Source organism: Arabidopsis lyrata (genome assembly GCF_000004255.2).
Source record: "Arabidopsis lyrata subsp. lyrata unplaced genomic scaffold ARALYscaffold_7, whole genome shotgun sequence".
Classification (NCBI taxonomy): domain Eukaryota; kingdom Viridiplantae; phylum Streptophyta; class Magnoliopsida; order Brassicales; family Brassicaceae; genus Arabidopsis; species Arabidopsis lyrata.
The window spans coordinates 20,778,187-20,785,389 of record NW_003302549.1 but is presented as its reverse complement, the minus strand read 5'-3'; the positions used below and the strand labels follow the sequence as shown (position 1 = coordinate 20,785,389).

The 7,203-nt window shown below is 34.8% G+C and overlaps 1 pseudogene; it reads right to left on the bottom strand.

The window, feature by feature from the left end:
- Positions 1-3,217: 3,217 nt before the first annotated feature.
- On the bottom strand, positions 3,218-5,511 carry LOC110226145 (annotated as a pseudogene).
- Positions 5,512-7,203: the final 1,692 nt, after the last annotated feature.

Genomic DNA, 7,203 nt, shown 5'->3' with positions numbered 1-7,203 from the left:
GATATATATAGACACGAGAGAAAAAACAAAAGACTAAACCCTAGTAAAATCGGAAAAAATAAGTCAAAGAAAGTTGAAAAGAGTGAAACACGTAAATTAAGATGATTAAGTAAATATATTCATAAAATCAGAAAGAAACAAAATAAATAGCAACCCAAGAGTAATTATATAGAAGATAAGGTTTATAAAAAACTGCACTTTGACTAAAGTCAAAAGAAAATCCTAAAATTTGGACTGACTCAAAACGACATTCAACTCTCCCCTACATCACTTTTTCTTCATCAAAAAGAGTCCTTAACCACTGCGGATAACCTCTGGAAACATAGGATTGCAGTCTTCTTCCAGTAATCACACTCTTAGCTATCTCAAAAGCACCTCTATTCCCCTGTTTAGATTCCCTAATCATAAACCAGTTTAATTTTTCCTTAGTAAAACTTAAAAGCTCTGCTATATATATGACCAATCATGATCGCCCAATCTCTTGGTTTATTGAGGGCTTGAATAATATCATGAGAGGAAGCTCCAAATGTAACTCTATCAAAATGATGATGCCGCATGCTATCTGGAGCCCATTCCCAACTCTTAATTTTTGCATCAAACAGAGAATGTACCTGAGAGTATGATCGTCGACAATACATTAAAACTTCTCCCATTGCATTACGAACCACCCATGATGCACCAGCCAATTGATAAGGTCTTGACCATGCAACTCCAATATTACATATAAGTTCTTCAGATTTTGGAGGAATCCATTGTTTAACCTGTGTAGAAACAGAAGAGAGCCCATTTCTCTGCGCTAAACTCCATTGATTACAATCCTCATAAGCTTTGGTGACAATGTCCTGAGACATGGATCTTGTGCCTTCAAAAAGATATGTATTTCTTGTTTTCCATAAAACCCACATGATCCAGGGACTTACTGTTCTCAACCGCATAGAACTGTCTTGGTTCTGAGAAGAATGTAACACATGATCCATATTAGCAAAAATTGAATCCCCAAACCCATTCCAAGGAGACTGCAAGGGAGGCAAAGCCCAAACTTGTCTAGCCAAGGGACACTGAAACAGAATATGATTAAGTGTTTCATTTTCTTCTCTACACATTAAGCATCCATCTGCAATATGAATTCCTCTAGTCCTTAATCTGTCTTCTACTGCAACTGCACCTTTTAAAACTTTCCAAAAGAATACCTTAATCTTTGGAGCTGTCGAAATACTCCAAATACTTTGAAAAAGAGTATTCAGAGATGGTTGTGCATTAGCTTATCTGAAAAGCTGAGAATGAGTCTGACTGCTGATGGCCTCATAACCAGATTTTGCTGTGTACATTCCATTGTTTGTTCCAGACCAACAATAAAAATCAGCTAAACTCACCACTGGTCTATGTTGTAAGATTAACTGAACATCTTTCCAAGGAAACAAGTCTCTAAGCATATTCAAGTTCCAGTTCCTAGAAAGAGGATCAATAATCTGACTCACTTTCAATGTAATATCCATCTGTCTCTGAAGATTCATAGGTCTTCTATTTTGCCCATCAAACAACCATTTGTCGATCCATACATATGTATTCTCACCATTTCCAATCACTCTTCTCAGTCCTTCATTTAATAATTCCCGACCAAATAAAATACTCTTCCAGGCATAAGAGGGTCGAGTTCCATTGGTTGCATTGAGAAAATCTGTATTCAAGCAGTACCTACTTTTAAAGATCTTATAAAAAAAGACTCTCCTGATCATTAAGCAAACGCCAAGCTTGTTTGGCCAAAAGAGCTTGATTAAAGCATTGAAAATCTTTAAAACCAAATCCTCCTAAAGACTTAGGCAAAGTTAATCTTTGGGCTCCAATCCAATGAATTTTCCTATTGTTTTGCATTGTATTCCACCAAATGTCCATCATCACACTAGTCAGCTTTGTGCATAAACTTTTAGGCAATTTAAAGCATGACATAGTATAAACAGGGAATGCCATAGCAATTGATTTTAGCAATACCTCTTTGCCACCTTGAGACAAAGTCTTGGCATACCATCCCGTCAGTCTTGATTGTAACTTCTCTTTGATGAACCTAAATAAGGCTTGTTTAGAACCACTCAAGCATTCAAGTAGACCCAGATATTTCCCAGAACCTCCTTCTAACTGAATTTCTGACCTATTCTTGATCCACTGTTTAGTGTCCTCTGTGACTTTGGCCCCAAAAGTTATCGAAGACTTATCTAAATTAATCATTTGGCCTGAGATATTCCCATAACTTGATAAACAGTGCATAAGCTCTTCACATTCTTCTTTTTTTGCTTTACACACTAACAAGGTATCATCAGCAAAAAGTAAATGATTGATCGTAGGACCAGACCCATTAAACTGCATACTAGTCAGTTTACCTTCTGTCTCAGCCTAAGTTAATATATGTATCAAAGCATCCGTGCACAATACAAATAAAAATGGAGAGAGCGGATCTCCTTGTCTGATTCCCCTCTCAGGTTTGATATAACCATAGGGCTGACCATTTATCAAGACAAAATAAGAAACAGAGGTCACACAACCCATAATCCAAGTTAACCACTGCATACTAAAACCCATGGCCAACAAAATTCCTTTTAAGAAGGGCCACTCTACCCTATCATAAGCCTTGGACATGTCAGCTTTAAAGGCCATAAATTCTTTGGAGATCTTCTCATTTGTTCTCAAATTATGAACAATTTCATGAGCAATGAGAATATTATCAGAAATTAACCTTGTAGCCACAAATGCAGTTTGAGTTGGAGAAATTATCGCAGGCAAATGTTGTTTCAATCTTGACGATAAGATTTTAGAAATTATCTTATACAACACCGAGCATAAGCTGATGGGTCTAAGATCTGACATTCTCTAAGGAGTTGAAATCTTAGGAATTAAACATACATGCGTGTGGTTCCAATCTTCCGGAAGAACCCATGTTTGGAAGAACCCTTAGATATCTGCAATCACCTTAGGCCATCTGCAGTGGCACAACTGCTGGGGTGATCTTGAGTAATAAAAAAATAGAAAAAACTCCAACAGTAGAGCATTTGAGCAAGATCTCATCTTGAGCTGGATCTGATCTTGAGCTGATCTTGAGCATTTCTCTCTGTCTCTCTCTTACCTCCTCATATAATATCATTATATATATATATATATAATATTATTATAATAACTTTAAGATCAGTTGCTCCATTTTAGATGGCCTTATGTTTGACTAAAGACCAATGCTTTTGAAAAAATAAGGCAGTGAAGCCGTCAGGACCCGGTGCACTCTCAGCATCTATCGAGAAAACAGCATTGTAAATCTGAATTGTCCTCTGAAAATTTCCTGATCATTCACAAATTTCACTAAAACAGGTCTATGATTCGATCCTAACTTTTCCAAAAACCATTGATGAGAGTTAGGAAGCATCAAGAACCATTCTGTATTCCCAAAGCATCTATCCAGCTTTCATTGAATCCATTGATCATTTCTGTTACCTGCCCAAGTGAATCCATTTCCTGTACAGCATGCATGTCACAGTTCATTAACATGTTCTTAAAGGATTGAAAGGAAGAAACCTGTCTAGATGGACCACCTAATTTCTTCTTGTTAGAAAGGATCTCATTAAAATCTCCTATCATACACCAAGATTCCTTTCTTTCTATCCCAATTTTAGTCAAGTGTTTCCCAAAGCAGAGGTCTTAGATGAGCCACAGGTTGACCATAAACACAAGAAACAAACCAGCTCTTCTTACTATGAGAAATCTTTAAGTCCAAAAGATTCTTGTCTTAAAAAAGCAAATCAATATCCAGATGTTGCTTCCAAAAAATTGCCAATCCTCCACTCTTTTCATATGGTTCTATAGTATGAAAATAATCATAACCAAGCCAAGAAAAAACTTTCATAATAAACACATCAGAATTCATGGTCTCCATGAGGAATAAAACATCCGGGAAATGTTTCTTTTTCATTTCCTTCAGATTCCGAATTGTCCAAGGATTCCTCAAGCCTTGGCAATTCCAACTTAAGATGCCTTATTGATACTGCGACAGTTCACTAGGAACTACCGTATCCTCATCCCTCTTAAGACTCTTTGAAGATTACTCTGGCATTTGATTTTTCCTTTTGAAGACCTTATCAAATCTAATGATGAAACTATCCTCTTCACCTTTTTCCACCGTAGGAGAAGCAGCTTTCTTTTGCATCAAACAAGGTTTTCTCTTGTTAGGATTTTTCTGCTTAATACTCAAACCCGAAGAGCCAGCAACAGACACCGAATTATTAAAGCTTCCTGAAATATCCAAATCCAGAGAATCTAAAGGGAATGAACCAGGTTCTACACCCATTGATTGTTGATATAAATCCTTGGAATAACCTTTCAAAGCATCTGATAATAATTTAGGTGAATCTGAAGGTAAACCAGAACCAGTACCATCTTGTCCTACCAACCCTTTTTGTTTGTCCAAAGAACTTGGTAGAACTGAACTCACAGCAGTTAAAAGTGCAACAGGTTTTGAAGGAGAATCATTAGGATGATCAAGTTGTAAAGACAAACCTTTCTCCGTAACAGCAAGTGCTGGATTTATTATGAGAGGTTGTCTCTTTCTTTGTTGATTGAAGGGACAGTCAAATTTCTTATGAGTAAGTCTTTGACAAAAGAAACATCTTTTCCTCATTCTCTCATAATCAAAGGTAATTGAAACCAATTCACCCGTAGGAAGTTGAACTTCTTTCAAATTTCTCAGAGGAGTCCTAACATCAAAAAGAACTCTGACTCTCACATAATCTTGAGCCTGAGACTTTTCCAAATCAAATTCAACTTTCAAAACCTCTCCAACACATTCCGCAATCTCCTGAATTGTTTCTTTTGTGTAATAATTCACCGGAATTTGCCTCAGCCTAATCCAAACCGGAAGAAACATCAAATAATCCGGCGGTGGTTTCTCTACCCATCGTTCCATCACCACACACCAGTCATCTTGCGTCCAAACCCCAGTTTTTAAGATTTCATTTAAATCATCTTCTGATTTGAAAATAAACTGAAATCTCTCTTGTGATAACGCCACACCACGAACCCGAGAGTAAAAATGCCAAATCCGGGGCATATCTAAGATCCAATTAGACATTCTTTGATTGGAGGATTCAGAAACCTTCCCATAATACTGCAGCTATTTCTCTCAATAGAACAAAACTTTGCTTGAGTAGAGAGAATAAGCGGACGGTCTTCGTTAATTGACATCTCTTGGATAGCCTTATCCAGATCCATCCCAGGAGCAGATGTCGAACTGATGCACACTTTATGATATAACAACTTGGAACAACCCAACCACAGCAAACTAGAAACCCAACAAGATCCCGAAACAATCGGCAAATACAAGACACTCTGAAGAAGACAACACACAATCGACAGAAAAAGAAGAAATCTTCGATTACAAGCTCCGCTTAATTAGCTAGAACACTTCTTAAGGGAGAAGTTCTCAAGCCCAATCAACTTGGGACGGCGAAAATCTTGACGGCGATAAAAGATTCCGAATCAGCTGCTATGAAAGAGAACAGAGCAAGCTCGAGTTTAAACATATCTCAGATATTTGACCGTTGGAACTTGGAAGTCCAACAAAAAAAATATATATATATGTGTTTTGCAAAAAAAAAGAAAAGTAATTTCGGTTGATTCTTAAATTAATAGAATCATATAAAACGTGGATTAGTAAACATAATTGGTAACCAATTTTGAGGAAAAGAATGAGTAGGAATGTCATATTTTTTTTTTTTCATTTTTTTTACCATTTATAAAAAAATTTTGTTCCATTTTCAGACATGTGGATCCTACATTTTTTCTCTTCATTCCTCAAAAAAAAAGAATGATAGAACAAAATTGTTCCTCCCCAAATATTGTAGTGGAACAACAAGGAACAAAAATTTAAAATTCGTTTTTAATTTTTAAATAATTTTAAAATAGCTTTTTTGATAATATTTACATTTCTATACATAAATAATTCCTATATTTTTATTAGATATTTATGTATAAAAAAACTTTTATCAACACTTTAATTTAATTGAATGTTATGACTTTTTTAAATTAGTATTTATATTATTTTAAAATAAAATATTTAAATTTATACTATATTTCATTTTAAATTTATATAAAACATTAATTTTAAATAAAATTTATAAAATAAATACAATATATAATTTTTAATAACTATTATGTTAAATATTTGTTCAATTTTTTTGTTACCATTTACCATAATCATTTGTTCAATTCTTATGTTCTTTTTGGTTCCTGGTTTTGATCATTTTTCTTTCCTTTTTGTTCCTTTTCGTTCCTTTTTTTTCATGTTCCTATTATTCTTTTTTTTGTCACCAATCGGAGATACATGTGAATCATGGATAATATAAATCTTAAGACGAACCAAAAAATAGATTAGTTTCACTTTCATTCTTACGTGGGTTGGTTATGTTAATGGGTCAAAATTTATCACCAACTAGCTGTAGGGTTATTATAAATTCTTACAAACAACATATGTAGGGGTCAGATGACCCAATCTGCGTAATGTATCTCTGCTCAATATTGAACCAACAATGCCAAGTCTAATCTTTGTTAGAAATATTTAAAATGTGGGGAAATTATGTTTATGTTGGTTAAGTAGTAGTTATCATGAATTAAATGTGAACATTTGAAGGTCACTAACTTGTGGTTCTCAGCATCACAATCAAAGCATAGTCACCAACTCAACATAACATAAATTTAGATATATCGTAACATAAGTGGAGGTCATAAAGCCTTTAAATTGAAAAAGACGAAAAACAATAATGGTCTTATTATTTTATTATATTAAAAATGTACTAAAGATATGGTTTCAAACTTAATTCATTTGAAACCTTTTAACCGAAAAAAATGTCATTCACTATTTGCTTCTGTTACTTATTACATTTTCTTAATAGATTTTGGCTACGATGGGAGGAGTATTGAGGGATATTTATGGAGGTTAGTGTGGATGTTTTTCTTTGAATATTGTTCGTTGTACGTCATTTTTGGCGGAGTTATGGAGTGTATATTATGGCTTATATATTGCTTGGAAGCGGAGAGTCACAAGATTAGAATTTGAAGTGGACTCTCAACTGGTGGATGACTTTCTTAAAACAGGAATAAGTGAAACGCATCTGATGTCTTTCTCTGTACATTTATGTCATGCCTTTCTATCGAGGGACTAGATAGTCCGGA